The sequence below is a fragment of the Ciconia boyciana genome, chromosome 4 (genome assembly GCF_034638445.1).
Source record: "Ciconia boyciana chromosome 4, ASM3463844v1, whole genome shotgun sequence".
In the NCBI taxonomy this organism is placed as follows: Eukaryota; Metazoa; Chordata; class Aves; order Ciconiiformes; family Ciconiidae; genus Ciconia; species Ciconia boyciana.
In genome coordinates this window covers 51,190,590-51,212,051 of record NC_132937.1, presented here as the reverse complement: position 1 = coordinate 51,212,051, position 21,462 = coordinate 51,190,590, and positions in this window count along the sequence as shown.

Genomic DNA, 21,462 nt, shown 5'->3' with positions numbered 1-21,462 from the left:
ATGTATCCTTCCTACCAGCTCTTTGATATTTTTTATAAAGTCCTCTTAATTACAGTTTTCTTCAAAATAATAATTTTACTATTATATAGATAAAATACATGTTCAAAATGCAGTTTCCCTCACTGTGTGATATTCTCATTATCAGACTCTGTAGCAGTGGAACAGAATAACTGAAAACAGAGACTGAAAGACTCTGAGGTCCTTCACCTGGCCTGATATTCTGTATCTACCCTGAGTAGGCTCACAGATGGGTGAGTTACCTTACTCCTCTCCTCTCTTTTTATCAGTCACCCCCATTTTACAGTTTCAGGAGACACATTTTACCTATAACTCTACAAAAAAATATAAACTGATAAAGCAACTCTTCAGTATTTACTCAGATATGCAGTGTTTGTGTGTTCATGGGAATACAATGTCTATGTATATATACATATGGGCATAAATATGTTTATATGTGTGTGTATGTACATACGTGTGTATAAAATATGGAAATTTATATATGTTTACTTATAAGTGTAGGTACTGTAATACCTCTATTCAGAAAATGGATGTATCTGTTTCTGCTTACAGATTTTTTTTTAAAAGCATTAAATACAGGGTATCAAACTTAAAATAGCAGCTGAAGAATAGTTCCTTTTGTCATATTCAGATAAAAATTGAGAATGGAATCTGAAACTACCATAAAGTAGGAGAAAGCTTGTTATATCAAGATCTATCAAGAATCTGATCACAGCAGAGTATCAGCACAGCATATGCAGATGTGGCCCAAATGCCATTTGCTTTTGAAAAATATGTTCTGCATCATAAGCCCAGTAACCAACTTTGCTTCAAAACTGATCATCATTTCTTAGTGTCTCTGGTATGGAGTAAGTGATAACAGTATCACAACTCCATGCAACTAGCTGTTCTGGGAGATTTCAAAATTCTCTTAAGACCATGGCTTTGTCTTAAGGCTAATTCTTCTTCCTATCCCTATGGATTTTTATACTGAACATTGCCGTCAAGACTGGAGAAGGTGTGATTTCTTTCAGTCCTTGTCTCTTTCTCTCTTAGCTGGGACATCTTAAAAGAAGTTATTTGAAAGTTGTTTCAGTTATCCAGGGTCAACAGCTGAGGAGGCCAACAGCCTGGCAGGGCATAGCAGAAGCAACTCTATACTGAAAAGCAGTAATAACATAAATTTTTAAAGAAATGATAGCTATGGAAACTGTTGAAATCAGTGGATTCATATACTACATGCCCTTATATTTTATCTTTCTTTTCTCTATAACTAGTTGCAGTGACAAGAAAGTGATTTGCTTTTTTTTTTTTTTGCAACCTTCTAGAAAAATGGCTGAACTAGAGTCACCACATTAATACCTTACCATATCTTTTTATTCTGCTATATATTACTATTCTTTTTGCCAATTCTGTGAAATTTTCAGACTCCGTGAGTCCATCCACCTCTTGTAGAAATCCTCACCTTAAAGTGTTTATGTTTTTCTCTTTTATAATACATTTCAAAGATATTTTCCTAGAAAAATTACTTATGAAAGGCAGGCTATGTTTAAAACAACATATCAGACTATCCATAATTTTAAAAATGTTTTACTCAGTTGCTCAAATAAGTGTTTCAAGACTGAAAGTCCCATAAGGCTTTTCATTTTTCACTTGGAATATTTGATCCATGACATAAGAAAGAGGCACAAAGATGAAAAAAAGCATGAGTAGTAACATGGGTATTTACATAGGTTCATTTTCCTGCTCACACAAAATGTTACTGTAAGTTACTCTGACCAGAAAACAGTATTGCTCAGGCCCTATTCACACACAGGGATAAGAAATGGTTTTGTTTTTGTTTTTTCTGGTTTGTTTGGTTTTTTTTAAAAATAAATTATTATTTATTTCAGATTTTGGCTTAATTAAGCTGTTTTTAAATGGAATGAAGGCAAATTTTAGCATTTGTGAATATAAAACAGAAGGAGTTCCAGTAACAAAATTAGTTAAGAACCTCTGGAAAAAGAGGGTGTGAAATTTAAGAAATCGGGACAGCAAAGAGATGATCAGTACCATAAGCTAATTAAAGTGTGATTAGTAATCAGGGATCATAAAGATGCTGTACATTAAAATACAGATATTCTCACTTCTGTTGTATCTGTTTTCAGACTACATAGATTTAATACAATGTGCAAGTACCCTACTGGATCAGACCAAAGATCTGTGGCCTAGAATTATGTCTATAACAAATGACTTAAGGAAAAGAGTAAGAATAGGAAAGCATGGTGTAGTTTTAACCCAGAACACTCTCCTCCTTTCCAGTGACTTGTGGCTTTCAGAATCAGGACTGTTGTCATCGTATGTGATAACGCTCACTGTATTTTAACTCTATGAATTTACCCACTTGCTTTTTTTTAGCCCGTGTAATCTCTTAGTATCATTACAACCTGTAGATCTATAGTTTAAATAAATCTATGAGAAATAAAGATACTGTCTAGAATGAAATCTGGGTCAAATTTTTACAAAGTTCTTAAATGCCTATAGCATTTTCACTAAGGCGCTCTGCTTGGGACTTGGGAGGCTTTTAACATCTTTGATTTGAAGTGACTGCCCTATTAATTTAGCCCCCTTGTGCACTTAGTGGTCATGGACTCCATGGCAGATGTTTACATAACTGGGTGCTTAGTGTAATTTTAGGTCTACCAGCAGAACTTTTCCCAGCCTGCTTCAAGGTAGGGTAGGAAACAGCTCAGCCAGCACATCTCTGAGGGGAGCAAGTAGCCTGAAATGAGGGGAAGAGTAAACCAAGGTGGGTAAAACTTCAGTGCTTTGTAGATAATGTGGCAATGGGCATTTGCCCACACTTCAAGACTAGCAGATTGCACCACCCTCTAACTAAGCCTCTTGGAGTGAGTGGAAGTCCTGTCAAACTTGTTAACCCCAGGCAGATGTCTCAGACTCCTGAAGGCAGTAGACACTGATGTTTAGGCACGTGATTTACTCCCACTGCTAAGACTTTGAGAAAGTAGGAATCTTCATTAGCTCAGTGATCATAGAGCTGGTGCAAAAACATAGGAAGAGGCATAACAGTGACATAATGAGTGTGTGCTTCCTAGTAAAAAAAAAACAAAACCAAAACCAAAAAAACCCCACCCAACCATCAAAAAACCCTCTTGCATAAGACATACAGAACATTTCTTAACTGAACTTAAGTTTATAAGATCTGGTTTAGCAATGATGAGCTTGCATGCAGATTGATTCCATGGGCAATCTCAGGGGACATACCTTCCCATGACATCTTCCACTGGGTTTGTCTAGTTTGGAGGAAAGGAGACTGAGGGGCAACCTCATTGCTCTCTTCAGCTTCCTGAGGAGGGGAAGTGGAGAGGGAGGTGCTGATCTCTTCTCCTTGATATCCAGTGACAGGATGCATGGGAATGGTTCAAAGCTGCATCAGGGGAGGTTCAGATTTGACATTAGGTAGCATTTCTTTACTGAGAGGGTGGTCAAAACCTGGAACAGGCTTCCTAGAGAGGTGGTCAATGCCCCAAGCCTGTCAGTGTTTAAGAGGCATTTGAACAATGCCCTTAATACTGCACTTTAACTTCTGGTCAGCCTGAAGTGGTCAGACAGTTGGATTAGATGGTTGTTGTAGGTCCCTTTCAGCTGAACTATTCTATTCTATTCTATTCTATTCTATTCTATTCTATTCTATTCTATTCTATTCTATTCTATTCTATTTCAGATTTTCCCTCCCAGTCTTCTGACTAGGAGTTCCAGAAGATCTTTCTAGACAAATCTGATTCAGTGCACGTCATACATTTTTCTCCTCTCTAAGTCAATACTTTAAAAATTGTGTCTGATACGATATCCAAGGGTTGCTGTTGAACTATGTCAGAGACTAATTTCCCCTGGAAAATAAAAGATAGAGAACTTCATCCTCACTAAATAAACCATTTCAGGAGAGCACAGTCAGCTTGATTGATATTAAGTACGTCACATGAAAAGGACTAAAGACCCTTACCAAGTCTACATTTGAGTATAGAGGCAATATAGGTAAGTACAGCAGGGGAGGGAGAAGGCACCAGCCCAGGCAGCAGGTCCCAGAGCTGCCATACTCCATTCTCTGGCTGTGCTCAGGTATCTAGCTGGTCAGATTTCAAACACCTCAAAGCCACTCTAACCTACACTAGACCACTGTCTGCTCCCAATGAGTGTGGAGTAGAGCGAAGCAAAGGTGGCTTGGAGCTACTTTCTGCACAATCCCCTTCAGCTGTACCAACATATACCTGATTGTCTCTTGCAAGCATATGACTTCTATGGTGGCAGCAATAGCAGCAATAGCAACAGGTTTTTCACGTGCAGGCCTGCAGCTGAAAAGGAATAAAATATGTCATATGCAGTCTAGGACTTGAAACTGAGCAGCTGTTACTGAAGAATAAATTGTCTTATAACATTTTATTTTACAATATTTAAAATGCCATGGCTACTAAAATAGTGGTATAATAGTGTATGTAAATTTTGGATTGTGGAAGGGAGATTGCACAGCATTTTTGAGCATTACTCATGGAAACCTAATGATTTGACACAGTCATGGACCCAGAGAGCTAAATAAAATTTGTCTATTTTACCTTCCTTAGGTCAAGTTAATGGATTTAAAATACTTTTCCTGCAGAGAAATCTTGCTTGAATCAGTTGATTAACTCAGTTGACAGACAAATGATGTGTGCTGTTTTTATCCTGCAAAGCACACAATATCTTATCCAGGAATATAAATTTATGCTGTTTTAATTGTAATAACTTTTTTTTGGTGTGGAGAAAAAAAAAGCTATATATTTATCACACATACAAAAATGTAATTTGTTCTTATTTCCATTTTTTTGTGAACTGCCTTGGGTACACAGAAATTCTGCTTCAACTGTCGCCTATAAGAGACTGCTGTTTTGTAGAATAATCACATAATTGTAGCTCTCAACATTTTCTCTTTAAATGTCTTTTTCTGAAAGGAAAAACATAGTTAGATATAATGAAAGAAAACTATTATTAAACTTTGTCAGGTGCTTTCTATTTTATATGGCAAGATACTAAGCTGTTTCCAAAGAAACAAAGAGAAAAATTCAAAGTTTTGACCATTATCCAGGATTTCATCTGTATTATAATTATAGAAGGTTGTAGGCTGTTTCATGGTACAGTTTCTCTAATGCACCTGTAGGTTGCATGCTTGCAAAATTACTTCGAAGTTTCTGTCATGAATTTTTGTGGAATGATGAAGGTGCTCTATTTTATTTATTCTCAATGTGGGAGGGAAAACTAAATTTTATTGTTTGTTCTAGTGATTATTTTGCTTCTTGTGTGTACATGTGTGGGGAAATGCACACAAGAAAGATAGGATTTTTTGTCTGATTTTTTATTCTTGGTTGAAAGCTTTTTGTTTACATAATTCCTGCAAACTACTTATCATAGAGATCAAATTATTTGCTGTAAAAAGATGCACACTTTAAAATTTTTTAAGCTTTTAATTTACAGAAATAATAAACTGTGATTATATAATTTGATTATAATGTACATTAGCTATTGCAGTTAGGTGATAGTGTACTGATTTCAGTGGGAACATTGATTTATATCAGCGAGGATTAAGCTCATAATCTGCTCACTTTTTTTACTAGTCCTAGAAAATACACCTCTACTGGACAATTCGAAATCCTGAACACTTACTTTCCTTGGCAACATGTATTTCGATATATCATCTGGTATTACTGTTAGCATGTGTATTTTTTAAATCACCTTTAACGAAAGCTTAGCATTCTCATTTAATTCAATAAAGTATCACTATATGATACTAGCCAAATGTTTGATGGGAGACATAGATCATAACAAGCATGCTTCCCCAGAAAAGTCAGTTATACTTTCTTTCCAAATGATAGTGCAGTTATAAGACTGCTTCACTGAAATGCCTACAAGCAAATTTAATTAGTCGGTTAAATGAAACTGTCAGAAATTTAGGAAACATTTTTTTAGTAAATTATAGCCTTAGGTATTTCTTAATTTGCTTTGTGTAACTTCAACTGGAAAGCCTGTTTATAATATTCTATTTGTTCAGCATGGATGAAGGTCGCTTCACATTTGCTTTTATCTTCTTGCTGTCTGGCCATTTCACAGCTGTTTGAATTTTAATAAGAAGGAAAGTGTTTGGAGGGATTCAGTGAAAAAGGAAAAAAAATGACATTTAGGAGTTTCATAATAATTCTGTTCTTGCCAGAAACAGAATGAGGATAATGTTTTTGTTTCACATTGTAGATTACGGGAATGAATGCTACAGACAAAATTAACAGCTGTAAAATTACGGTAATTATAGCCATGGTAACCAAATTTCCTTGTGCATTAGAAAGTAAAGGCCTATGATACAGTACTATAGGTCAGGCATAGTATCATTGACTCACAGCGTATCTGCTCACAATAACCCTTTTATGGAGAATATTTAAGTGGTCTATTAAAAGAGAAAAATGTTTCAGAATTAACAAATGACACCTGAAAAGAAAGAGAGAAAGAGGAAGTAAAAAAGTGTTAGGCAGGGCTGCTGAAGTGCTATAGGTACTTATTAAAATGTATGTAGCCTTTCCCCTACATTGCATAGTTACTGACTTGAAACCTGAAGCCCTTTCTTCACTTATTTTGAACCTGTATGTTGAAAGACACAGTGTTGGAACCCATCTGAACACTTTTTGGCCAATCACTTTGCATTGTGAACATATTTTTATGTGTGGAGTGCAGAACTCTACAGGAGAAAGTACTGAGTAATCACAGCATAGAAACCGTGTTAACCTGATTAGCACATTGAAAGGTACAGCTGATAGAGAAATAGAATGATTCGACCATTACTTAGAGAAGTACTATAGTGTTTACATACACTGCCTTAAGATAAATGATTGAAAATACACATGCTTCCTGACACCTACATGCTAAAAGAGATAAACGGAGAGAGAACACAAAGATTTAGTAATGGATTTGTTAAGAGAATTTTAAAATATACCAAATTCTTAATTCCTATTTACCATTTGTGGTGGAGCCAGAATAGTCCATGTTGTTTATTCTACGGAGTGAAAAGAAGGAACTTCTTAACAAATTTGTTTGGTTCTTCCCCAGAGGCAGTAGGACTAAGCAATGTCAGGTTGTCACACAAACATGTACCTCATGAAACGATCTGTGTAAATGAAGAATCACTAGTATCACTAGGAAGGCATCTCACACCGTCCAGCCAGCTACAGCTTGGAATTTACTCCAGCCATGGGGTTGGAGTCTGAGTACAGAGACATGTAAGGGTTAGGGAATGGAAAATTGCTTTCACTGTATTTAGTCCTTGAGATTCTCCACATCAGAATTATTTGAGCAATCCATATGAGCCTAATCTCTCTCTGACATGTAAAAGTTTCCTATTAGTAAGCAGTTCACCAAATCCAGAAATACCAAGTCCTCATCTCATTTCCAGAACATTATCTCTGTTCATGAACTCAGACTTTTATGAAGATTAAGGCAAATACATATCAGTTTTATTCCCATGCAATCACATTACCCTCAGAAGATTCCTATACAGCTCATACATCCAAGAATGTTCCCAACCCAAAATCTGTAATTTGTCTGTCTGGAGAGTAACACTGATCAATTCATTTAATTTGTTGTCTTTGGGTGCCAGCAACCCTGCTTTACTGAGTCAAATCTTTGAATGCTGCCTCTATGCCAAATCAGATTAGTTTCTGGAGATAAAGAAATAAGGCATCATTTCCAATTTGACACAATGCAAAGTAGCTGTAATTTCTTAATCTAAATTACTTCTAGGTTATGCCCCACCTAAAGGAGGCAGTCTCTGGGTATGTCTACATTAGCAAGTAACACATTGCAAATAAGAGTAAATCTGTAGTGCAAAGCAGGCTGATGCTGAGGATCTGACATCTATAGTGTATGCATCTTGATGATGTTACTTCTGACTGGTTCTAGACTGATACCATATTCTAAACTTCCATTAGCAGATGCAGTGTATCTTCTGATTTCCCTCAATACCAATGGAATCCAGTTTGTAAGCTATAATCTCACTATGTGATGTGCTCCAAAGAGGTAATGCGGATGATTCACTTCAAAACCTGCTCATAAATAGAATACTAATGTAGATGCTCTGTTTACACCCTAGATGATATAATAAAGTCAAATAAACAAAACAGGCAATTGCTTATTACAAGGTTCAGATCATACACAATAAATCACTTGTTAGACAAATAATATATGGCTTTATAACTATGCTAAGAGATGTTTATCTGAACAGCATGGTACATTTTTTTTTTCTATATTCTGGAAAGCAGAAGGAGAAGATGTGCTGCCTGTGAGTATTTGCATATCAGATGCTGTGTACTATCCACAAGTAGATTTAGGTACATTCTTTAGTTCAGTGCAGAAAGTTTGTTCACAACGTATAGCTTTAAGGATTCTATATTTCCAAATCATTTTACTGATTTTTCATTTATTGTGTAATAACATTTTCCAGAAAATAACATAGTTCTAAGCTGTCTCCTTCAAATGAAATAGCCTGTTATTTTCTTTTCCAGTGGGAAGATTTCAGAACTATAGCCTCTTGTTTATATCTGACTAATAGCATTATACTCATTACACAAACAACAATGGCCACCTGAGGAACAAGATTTGAGAGCAATAATTGACAAATTAAACTCTCTCTTTCAGTGAACAACAAGCCCATGAGTAAATTGTAAGTAAAAAATTTCTCTGTGAATAATTCTAGATTTGTAGGCTGTGAGCCATTTATTAGACAATTTTTTTTTTTTTTTTTTTGTGCATAACGTTCAGTCTTAGTAGGTCCTTCTGATATGCTACATGAATCACATGGTACTGTTTTGTTCCACAGATGTATGTGTGTAATTCTAAGGTTATGTTTTCTGGAGTAGTGCTCACCTTTCGTAGATCAAAACCTGTTTGCCTTTGAGAATTTGTAGGATTTATTTAAAGCATGTTGCCCCTATGAACACTCTTTTCAGTGATTTTTCATTGTTACAATATGCAGGAAAAATAAATATGAAAGAACTTTTTCTGAATAGTAGGTGACAATGCTGTGCTCCCTATGTATTCTTTGTGTGGTGTTGAGGTACTTTGCAATTGGCATTTAGTGTCTTCTCAATTTTTATCTCAACTGTTCTTTCCAAAGGAAGATTATTAACTTTTTCCTTGCTTTTCAAATGGAAAATTTAATTATTAAAAGATTTTACAATAACCAGAATAACCTGTGTTTCATCCAAGCCCATGTGGACCCATCTGGGAACATCAAGTTTGGATTTCAATTTTTAAGCTCAGGTTCAGTTATTCTTCTAGCTTTACAGAAAGACAGTCTAAATTGTGTTTTGTGCCAAAGATCCATGGAAGAGAAATCCAAGAAGCAGATGATATCACCATCACAGTATGGAATTGTATCAAAATCTTCTAGTGACTCTGTCATGAATTTATGCCAATTAATACAATTTTTTTGTTTTTTGCTTTGTTGTAATTGTTTTTTGCTGGGAAAAAGGTCTGAGGGGTAGTACAGTGTACTTGAGGAACTGGTAGACAGTTTGAGAAAACAAAGTATATGAGTCACTTTAAAATAGTGGTTCTGAACAGTGATGAGAATATTTGATACAAGTAATTAATACTTGGCTTACAGAAAGCAGAACTTAATAGTTCTGGCTTCTTAAGTGGGGTGCTGGTGATTAAATGCTTTCTACTTTAGACATCCTGTGATATCTTTCTTTGCTTCACTGGGCAGATATTCTCTATGGTGCCAGACCTGAACCTCAGACATCTGTCTCATCAGGTAGTCTCTGTCAGTAAATGAAATTTTACTGCTAATACATCACAGCTTCCTGTAAGAATTGCTGTGCAGTCTCTCATCAGCATTTTTTTGAGGTACATTTTACTAAACAGAACCCAAGATAGGCTGCACCCTTAAAATCCCCTTCCAGTCATCCCATTTCCTCCGTTCAAAGACTGAGAGGAAGGTTGAAGCTATTATCCCACTCAGAATCCAGGTGATTAATGTCATTATCCGGAAGGACCACCTACCTATATGATTTTCCTTTTGGAGATTATGTATAGTGATGACAGGCAGTGACACATTTTCTTTTGCTGAAAAATAAATAGCATACAGAGACACAAATACCTAAAGGAAAAGGCCATGTGTATATTTCCTTCATTACTCTTGGCATGTCTCTCAGTCCCAGTATAGATACTCATTAGTACCTCCCCTTCTCTCGGAGAACCAGTTAGACCCTGCTGGCTGCAGACTCCATCAGTCTCTCTGTTACACATGTCTCTGTGGGGCTGACCTCTCCATGGTTCAGTGTTTATGGAGTACAGATTCTTTGTTCAATGGTGATGTGAATGAGTCTCTGTCTTTCTGAAACTAGTCTTCAATTTTACTATGCCTGACAGGTTTCTTTAATAACATCTTTAATAACCATAGTAAAAGGTCCATTGTAAGCACACAAAAGATTTTCCAACACCTGCAATAGTCACCTTCTATCCTAATTATACACATTAAAATTATCTTTTTTAATGACTCCCAAAATGGCAGAGCTGGAAGAATTTTTTCAATTCCCAGAGGGTACTAATGCTGTCTTCTTCCATCCCCCTTTTTTATTACTGCCCACCGCTTGCTTTCCTCTTGCCTGCAGCTTCCAAGTAGAATCCTCTCAGAGTGAGCTAAAATTGTCTGCAAACTGACTATTTAGGCAGATCCCTTGTTTCCAGTTTGATGTTTTACATTTAGAATGGAAATTCTTTGGGGAAGAGATCATCTTTTCGATAATGCTTGTGTAGTGCTTAGTTTTATGAGGTCCTTGTCTATGACTGGAAATTTTGGCTCTGCAATAATGAAAATAGTGAATAATAATACGAGTTGACTGTACACGAAAGGCAATTAACACTGAGGGAAATATTGTCAGCTAAGTGCTTGGAACAAAGAAAGTCCCAAGGGCCAGTCAGGGACTTAATTTCTTATAGAAAACTTAATGTGGACTTATTATTTTTCAGTCCATTAAAACACATCTTGGCAGAGTCTGTACTAATGAGTGGGATGTGATAGCACTCAGGAGAATAGTCATATTTGTGTTGTTCACACCATTTCTGATTAAAATAGCTTCTCTCAGTGATTTGTAAAATCAACCTGTTTCCTATGAAAAGTTACACTTTTATAAGTTTTGAACCTGAAGCTATTTGCCAATACTTAATCATCAGTTGATAGACAAGATAACTTTCAAAAGTCTATGGCCAGTGTACTTTTATGGCCAATGTACTTTTAGTCAGTGTACTTTTTCCTGTTTGTCCTTCCAGGGCCCACCCATTCTCTTCAGCTTCAGCTGCATCTCTCTTCCCCTGCCGATTTTATGGTATAAATGTGGTCACCATTGCTGCAATATCCACAAACTGTTACAAAGGCAAACTTCTGCAAGAGGGAAACTGCTACTTGTTCTTCTTTTAGAAATGTAGACCCAAAGCACAAAGAAGCTTTGTGATTTGTCCTTAGATACAAAAGAAGTCTGTAGTGATGCAGAGATGTGAAGACATCTCTCCCATGCTTTGACCAATTGTTAAGTTGATGGATTTGTTTCTTTATAAAACCCTTGCTGATCTATACTATGATGAGACCCTGTGATCCTCAAGGTGGAGTTGATATTCCTTCCTTTTTTTTTTCCCTTTTTTGAAGTGAATACATCAGAGAAAAGGCTTCTGTTTCTAAATCTCTGCCTTATTTGAATTATTTAATACTATATCAAAATAGAATAATTTTGAAAGAGAGCAAACCCTTAAGTGCTGCCTTGAAGCAACCTGAACAGGAGGCTTGAAAAGAAGTCCCATGTTCCCTGTCTGCTCTGTCCTTGTAGGGCTTGTCCTTCCCTCTGGTTCTGCTATGCAGTTTGGCATCTTGTGGTGTTTTCCTGGTTAACACCTACCCAGTCCCCTCTGGGTCCCTAGGAAACTGGTTTTTTCTCTCATACTTTAGGCTTGACAGGTAGCTCAGATTCTTGCTGCAAGAATGCCATACACTTCTATGCGACATCTGAGTGCTGTCTTTCTCCAGAGCTGTTGTTTCTGTTTATGTTCAGCTGGTGAGAGGGAAGGGATGTCTCTCCATCCTACAATACCAGATGTTTTTTTGTGTTCAGCCAGGGCAAGGCAAACAGAGGTTTGTGCTTCCTGGCCATCCCCTTTTTAATAGAATAAATGTTTCACAGTAACCACACAGTAAACCTTGAGCAAACAAATCAAGCCTTTCCATGATTTGTCTTATATGCCAAGAGATATGTAGTCCTGAGTGTTAATGATTTGCCATCAAATCTAGATCGAGCATAAAAATTGAATCGAACCCTTTTTCCCTAATGGCATTAGGTCTGGCACTTGTCTATGGACTGACAAAATCCTTCATGTGCCACTCTTGTTTAGGTTAGTGGGCTCCTAACAGGCATTTGTTTTCATCAGTAATGCTGAGACAATTAATCAAATCCAATTGCTTCAAGGCAAGGCAATCTTATGCACTGCTTTCTAAACTCTTTTCTTCCCTGATCCAACCTGTAAAATAACATTGGCATAAACAGTTTCTTAGTTAAAACATGGAACTGTTCCAATTGCTTAATATCCTCTAATGGAACTGTGAAAACACGTATAAAATTAGCTGCAGTTAATTTTGTTCCCTGAAATTAGGTCCACAAAAATACTGGTTTGATTTTTTGCAAAGTTTTCAAAGTATTTCTGACTATTTGAAAACTTTTCCAGGTGCCTATTGACAGGTTGTTTTGAGACTTCTGTAATGGCAAAGCTCTCCTGAGAGGTTATAAAGTATTTTTTCTTCTTTTCTTGATAGGTTAGATTGAGCCTATTGTTCGCAAGTGTATTAATGTACCATTGGAGGTTCCAGGTGAGAGCACAGTTCTGTCATACCCCACACTGTGCACACATATAGTGACTAAGGCATAGTTTTTGTCTTGAACAGGTGTATTTAAGACATTCCTTTGAAAAGTCATGCCGTTGAAACCATGGAAGAGGTCTACTTCTAAAACATAATTAATCCTATGTGTAAAAATTACATTGATACTACTAGATAAATGTCAGACTAATTCTCCTCTTTTAGACTGTTTCTTTTTACAGAATTGTAATTTCACTGATTTCAACAAATATATTCCTGATTTACATCATGGTAAGCAAGAAGGGAATCTGACTCAGGGTTTATTTTACCTACTTGCTGGTTGCGAACAGAGTGTTCATGTTGACAGGCACCTAAATAGTTACTAAAGGAGCACAGGGTGAATTATATAATAGCTTCTCTTAATGTAAGCCAAATATCTCTGTGGATAGAAGAAGCAAGTGTCATTAAACAAACATAAAGACCATTCTGGACTGAAGACAAAGAATTTAATTTGATGTAGCAAATTAAAGTATAACAATGAATATTGTCTGTGCCAAGAGGCAAGAAAGAATTGCAATTAAGAATTCACCCTATTATTAACCTCTAGTTATTTTCAGCATAATTTAAACAAATGACTAGGATTCTTAATTGGGAAGTAGAGAGCTTGTGCCACTTTCATCATTTTCTTGTTATTCTGTGTGTCAGTAAAGAAATCAACTATTACATCAGCCAATAAAACACCATTGTTATTGACAGGATCTAAAAACTTAGATCTAAAAATTTAGAATACATCACATGTTTTGATGAACTTATTCATTGTTATTCCTTTTATTATAAGCATTTTGCATATGAGAAACTAAGACAAGAGATCTGATAAAACTGTCTTTAAAGAAAAATAAGTAAGTGAACCAAACTACAATTTATCTGTGAGCTAGGACTCTAAAATAAATTTAAAATCATTTTTTAGGCTACCTTTCAAGCAAACATTGAACAAATTTGCAAAAGACAACCATTATTGTGAATGTGTTTATTTGTGGGGAAAAAAAGCGCCACGAAACAAGAGCATTTTAATTAAGACTAATTTTGAAAAATAAGGAAGAAATTATCTGTTTTTGCAGTACATGAAGAAGATATGTGAAGAGACTGCTATCTCACTGCAGAGTCATATGTCATGGTACCATCTCCATGGCATCAGTCTTGCCTTCGGATACCAACTCTGATGATGACTTAATATAATGTTAGGTATATTTTATGTTCTTACAATGTAAATTCCTTAGGTCATACAGTCCCGATTTTGCCTTCTGTATGGGCTGTTTGTTAGTTCTCCATATGTTAATTACTGAAACTCAATTTTGCTTCTAGATCTGAGTGAAAAAAGCTGAGTAGGTACTGGATGGATCTCTGATATGCATGATGATAAAATCTTTAAGTTGCCTGGATATTTATCCATAAAATTTGTGGATATGATAGCTCTGTATCTTGTCTGTGCAGCTAGTCAAGCAACTATTTTTTCTGGGGAAACCATCACAAGTTTAGTGCAGTAGAAAGCCCCCTCATCTCTTCCTTATTCCTCCCGTATGCTTGCAGAATAACAGAGCAACTTGCAACACAGAAATCTGACAGCTGTGAAGCACTGACAGATTTTCTAGGAGTGTGTTTGGAATCAACTTTTTTATGCCTCATTTACTGTGGTCTTTTTTTTTTTATTAGTATCTTTTATACTTGCTGTGCAGTTTCTATATTTTCTGCATTGTTATACTTTCTTTCCATCTCATATAGTCAGCTATCTCTTTCTGACATTTTTCAGTAGAAAGGAAAGCATGAAAATCAGTATCTCCCTCAAGGCCATTAAAGCTGATCATTAGTAGAATAGCAGTAAGTTGCCACAGTATCTTTAAATTTGAATCATTAAAGTCCAGTATTTGCTGCTTCCTCTCTAGTCTACCAGCCACTTACTCTCCATGCCAAGCTTTATCTTTTGAGAGCACACTGCTTCTACTGTGGAACAATACCCACCCACCCGCCCCCCTCTCCCCCCCCTCCCCCAAAAAAAGGCATTTTAAAGCTGAAGCAACAGAAGTTACTACCTGCAGTACAAATCAAACCAAAGCAAACCAAACCACGAAACAAATTATTTTTCAAGCATCTGATTATTTTCATCACCATATTATGAATGATCTCAGAAGAAAACTAAATTATAAAGTTTAGGTGTTGAAATCCATTTCAGATAGCAATATTCAAAATCTAAGAGATGCAAGGGACTTGAAGGAGAGGAGGGGTTTTTAAAAGCACTTTCTTAAAGGAAAAATCTTGGCAATAGCTTTAGGCTTTTGATAACACATGCTGAAACACTCCAATGAATAAGTTACAGACTACTGAAGGTCATCTCTTCTTTGTGACAAAAAACAGTGGGTGTCCCATCTCCTTGAGTTAGATGTGGCATTTAAAATGTAGTAAAAATTGCCCTTTCACTCCTGTGTACAGTAGACATTGGACAAAGTTGTGACACAGCTTAAAACTTTATTTTTTAAAGCCCCATTAAATACTTCAGTTATGCTTTCTGCACATAATTTAGGGTCCAGTAACAACTCTCCATGTTTTAACTGAGATTTTTATAACTGGATACCCAATTCTTCTAATTATTCTTAAAAGAAAATTATTGAGAATTCTGAGTCAGAGACTTACAACTAAAATTAATTTATTCTAGTGCTGGTAAGGTGCAAAAAGAATGATAGAATACGACTGTGTCAGGTCCAAATGTAAAAGGGCCAAAGATCTGGGAAATGGTGAAAAGGTGAAGTCTTAGTATTGTCCTTTAATTTTCTCATCAGCATCCTGCAGTTTAATCTTCTGTTTAATGAGCAGTAGCTGCCAGAAGATGCTCGGATGTTGTGGTAGTAATGGTGCTACAGCTGTGTAAGCAAAGTGGATAGTTTAGGTTGATTTTCTTTAGGCATTTAGTTAAAAGAGATAAGAAGAATGGGAGAATGTTTATGGAGAATAATTAGAAGGAGCAGGTGAAGTGTCTTACAGCACTGAGGAAGACCTTCCCACTGTGAGGAAGTCATTTGAAGAGAGGTGTTGAGATGTGAGTGGGAGAAAGATTTGAAGGCTCTTATAAAGTAACTTCAAGTCAGGTCAAATGAAAATGCAAAATGCAGTATAAAAGATAGCTTTTTTGCCTCAAGAAGAAAAGTTCAGTTTGATATGCATAATAAGCAAAAGGAAGAATGAAGTAAGATAAGGTGGGTGAAGGAATCACGAATACAGAGCACTTGGTCAAAGAATTTTAGGAGGATTTCAGACGCAGAGGAGAAAACCTAAATATTCCAGTTTGAGTGATGCAATTTGTATAACGTACCAAAATGCCAAATATTCTTTAAAGTATGAAATGTAAAGAAAAAAGATTTATTAGCAGCCTTGACACAGTATCAGCAAGAGACATCAGAGAAAGATGTGCACAGGTAATCCACCATTAATTTGGCAGAATTTTCTGTTATTAAGCGGAAGTTTATAGAATGGAGAAGATTTTGAGAAGACAAGAGTAGCCCTGATGCGACTCTGTCCAGTTACATGTGCATGTCAAAAAATCAAAAGAGAAGTTGAAGAACTGCAAGAGTTAAATAAGAAATGGAGTACAAGATTTGAAGGCTGTCACTATGGTAATGGCACTTTCTTGTTTTCAAACATAGTCATCCTCTAGAAAAAGAAAATCAGAATAAATCACCTGTATTTTTCTTTTTTTTTCTTTTTTTTCTCTAATTCAGTATTATTTTTCGCTTTCTGTATTGTCCTTTCTTTCAGGCTACACCACTATGCAACAGGTAGTCATGAGGTTCAGGGTTCAGCACCTGTACTATTCCTTTAATGTTTTCTCTTTCTGCCCGTGTTATTTGGTCATGGGTATAAAGGGGACACTTTGCAGACAGACTTTCAACGTCTTTCTCTAGCTTCCCTCTTCAGTTCATAGCGTTAGATTCAAATAGTTCATGGGCAATTTACAGCTTCTGGTCTGTAATTTAGTACATCTTGTTTTACATGATGCTCATCAATAAAATAAGGATTTTCAACAGTATGTAATAAGCAGAGATTTGTCATTTCATGTTGCAATAAAAGACAGAACTGCCTCATTAAAATTTTTATACTGCTGTGTCTCTTGTCATATTCATAAAAAAGGAAGAGAGAATTAACCTTACACAGGGCACTGCTGCAACAGTAGTACCTACAAGTATGCTTATGCAACTATATACTCCTTTAGCGGGGCAGTAAAGAATTTTTTGTCTATTGACATCAGTAAGTATTGTGTTGGGAGCTGGGGCTTTCACACCAGGTTGTTAAGTGATAACTGGAAACAGTGGGAGATCACTGCACAGCTGAAGTGCTGCAGATACTTTGCAGTCCAAGGTGTCTGCCATTGCCTTCTAACAAACATTGAGGTTAAGATTTTGCTTAACTTCAGTTTGTGCATGGGTGAGGAAGCAGCTAAAACATTTCAGATGCATCTAGAGAGACGGGAAGGATGTTTCCATTTCTGGATCAGGTAGCCTGTGGTTAAAATGTTTAGACCAGAAGTGGAAGCTCATCAGCTAAAGGTATGTTTTTGTGGCCATTAATATCCTGAAAGAAAGATCCTGTTGTATGGGGTTTGTGAGGAGGAAGCTAAAAGATAATAACAGAGTACTTGCATGTCTCACATATTTTCAACAAGTGCAAAGAGCAGAAGAGGAATATCTTTGCTCTCAAATTCAGTCTCTGCTCCCATTCCACTACAGTGATCCCTTGCATGATGTTCCCAAGAGGGGATGTGAAATATATTGGACATTTTATTTCTTTGGGTTTCTGGCTGGATGAACGGAATGTTGTAGAACATTATATGCACTATAGCCTGACTTAGTCAGCTTTGCCATGTATTAACTCTCCTCCCTAAACTCATTCAGCCACGTCTCACTCTCAATAATGTATGAACCCTTAAAAGACAGATGTCTGCTCAAAAGAAGCAATCACTTCAGTTTCCGTAGCCCTGGAAGCTATTCGTGTTCCTTGACAGACTGTCTCCTTTCCCCTCAGAAAGTAACAGAAAGAGAAAGATCCCTTTTGCTCCTTCTCGCTTTCCTGAGAGAGAGCAGAATCTTGGCTGTGTTCAAATTGTCACACTGTATAATCCTTGGCTAAAGCAGAGCTGCTACTGAATGTCCCGGTGTAAATGATATGAGTATCAAACCCCAGACACGTCTGTATCTATCAGTTTCCATTAAGTCACAAAGGAGAGAGTGGGGCTGTTACGTTTCTCCTGGCAGGTTACAAACAGTTTGACCTCTATCAAACTTAGATCATTCATGAAGAAAGTTATTTTCTTGATACTGCTTCCCTCCCCCCCGCTTCTTCTTGCCATAAAACAATTTGTGTTCCCTGTGGATGGTAAGTATGAGTGGCATCTTGTTTGGTTCTGCAAGGGAAGGAGAGTACACCTCATGGATTTAGCCATATTCAATTATAGAAATTTTATCTGCAATGCTTAATCTACTTACTGTTCTGTGAAGAAATAATATTATAAAGCTTTTTTCTGGCTTTCTGACCTGAGAGAACCTGCTGTTAGATATTTGTGGGTACTTGGCAAATATGGCTTGTGTGAATCTAGTAATGGAGAAATAAGGGCACAAAATATAAAGCATGGGAAGATTAATCTAAGACACCATGAAAATATTCACCTTTAATTTCCAGTTTATATAGTGAGTCTCTGAGCCTACTTTTTGCATCGACAGAATGACCAAGTTCTGTTGCTCCCCTTTTCAGTCTACACAGGGTTGTGAAACTATTGTGACCTTCTTTTTTCCTTCCAGAAAAGGGACACCGTGCAGGAATGGACCTGAGGTCCTGGTGGATAACAAACTGACTATAAGCTGGCAATGCACTATGTGCCAGATAAGGCAAATAGCCTCCTCAGCGGCATTAGGAAAAGCATTGCCAACAGGTCAAGGCAGGTGATCCTGTCCTCTCCCCTCAGTCCTGGTGAGACACATCTGGGTGCTGTGTCCATCGCTGGGCTCCTCAGTACAAAAGAGACAGGGACATGGTGAAGGGTGTCCAGCAAAGGGTCAGAAGGATTATTAAGGGCTTGAAGCATGGCTTAAATGAGGAGAAGCTGAGAGAGCTGGAAGTGTTCAAACTGGAGTAGAGAAGGCTCAGGCTCTTATCTATGTGTATAAATACCTGACAGGAGGGAATGAAGAGGGAGCTAGACTCTCCTCACTGGAGCCTAGTGACAGGACAAGAAACAATGGACACAAATTGAAATACAGGAAATTCCAGTTAAACAGAAGAAAACACTTCCCCCCTGCCTCCCCCCCAGTGGTCAAGCACTGGAACAAGTGGCCCAGAGAGGCTGTGGAGTCTCCATTCTTGGAGATACACAGAACCTGACACATCCAGAGAGTGATGCAATCTCGATGACCAGCGGGTTGGACTGGGGATTTCCAGAGGTCCCTTCGAGCCTCAGCAAACAATACTGTGGTGGGTTCACCTTGGCTAGCTGTCAGGTGCCCACAAAGTCGCTCTATCACTCCCCCTCCTCAACAGGACAGGGGAAGAAAATACAATGAAAGCTCATGGGTCAAGATAAAGTCAGGGAGAAAACTTGGCAATTACTGTTGTGGACAAAACAGAGTTGACTTGGGGAAATTACTTTATTGCAAATTAAACAGAGTAGGATAATGAGAAATAGGAACAATCTAAAAACGCCTTCAGCCCACGCTTTCCTTCTACCTCCTCCACCCCAAGTGGCACAGTGGGGAATGGGGGTTGCGGTCAGTTCATAACCATCTCTGCTTCTCTTTCCTCCTCACACTCTTCCCCTGCTCCAGCGTGGAGTTCCACCTATAGAATACAGTCTTTCACAAACTTCTCCAACGTGGGTCCTTCTCACAGGATCCAGTTCTTATAGAACTGCTCCAGCATGGGTACCTCATGGGGCCACAGGTCCTGCCAGAAAACCTGTTCTTCATGGGCTTCTCTTCAGGGGCTGCACTTCCTGCCAAAACCCTGCTCCAGCTTGGGCTCTCTATGGGCTGCAGCTTGCTTCAGGTCATGCACACCTGCTGTGGCGTGGAGTCCTCCACAGGCTGCAGGTGGATATCTGCTCCACCGTAGACCTCCATGGGCTGCAGGAGGACAATGTGACTCACCATGGACTTCACCATGGGCTGCAGGGGAATCTCTGCTCTGGTGCCTGAAGCACCTCCTCCCCCTCCTTCTTCTCTGACCTTGATGTCTGCAGAGTTGTTTCACATATTCTCACTCCTCTTTCACAGCTGCTGTTGCATGGTGTTTTTTACCGTTTTAAACATGTGTTATCACAGAGGCGCCACCAACATTGCTGACTGGTGCAACTTTAGTCAGCAGCGGGTCAGTCCTGGAGCCAGCTGGAGCTGGCTCTGTCTGACATGGGGGCAGCTTCTGGTTTCTTCTCATGAAGCCACTCCTGCAGCCCCTCTCCCGCCCCGCTACCAAAACCCTGCCACATAAACCCTATACCTAAGATTCTGTGAATATATGAAAAATACCAAGGTTCAGCATATGTGCACGTCTTCATCTATTTCAAAAAACAAAACGACAACCACAATAGGACGCATATATTGTGCACTTTTGAAAGGTAAAACAATTACTTGTAGAGTTCTTTAAATTAAATCTATTATTATATGTTTTAAAAGTGTTTAATAAGTACCCTTAGCAGGAGGGAACAGGATGCTGAATACATTAAGCATTTAACAGTAAACTTACTTCAAAAGCTAGTTTCAGACACCTAACCTACATGTACATTTGCACCAACCTCTGTAATAACCTTTTTCTGAAAGGAGTAATTTTGAGCACTGGCTCTATGCTCTGGTTCTTAGAGCTCAGTGGCAAGACTCCCTTTGATTTATATTCTGCAAGATGGGGCTCTGACTCTTTAAACAAAGTCTTAAAGCATATTTAAAAAAAAAAATAATGCAGCACAGTGTCGTCATAGAGTAGAAGTTTTCATGAACATACCATACACATGGTAGGAAGAAGAAATGCAGTACATATTAGCAAGTAAAGATGAAATGAGAAGATGGTTGAAGACTTTGGATCTTGATCAATGGATTGAAATAGCTACCCAAGAGGTACAAGCTCAAGGGAACAAGCATTAGCAGCAAGGATTTGGGGGAGAGGCTGTTGCCCATTGCTGCTGTTACTAGTAGCCATTTACTTCAGCAATACTTTAAAGGTTTCCCCTCTGCTATTGATTTCTGCTCCAGTAAATGCTGACTGTTTTGAGATAGTCCCTACTAGAAATTTTATGGCTTCTTTTGGTTCATGAATAGTGGGGGGGTTTCCACACAGAAGCAGCAAAGGAAAGTGTCTTTGCAGCTCAGAACCAGTTATTTTACCTAGTTCTGATTTAGCATTTGCAAAGGTTTATGGAGTTCTGTGGCTGCTGTTTCTGCTGCAAAGAGAGAAGCTAAGAAAATGGGCCCTGATGAAAGCAGCGAATAATTTCAGACTCAGCAAAGGCGTTTCCCTTGACACAAAAG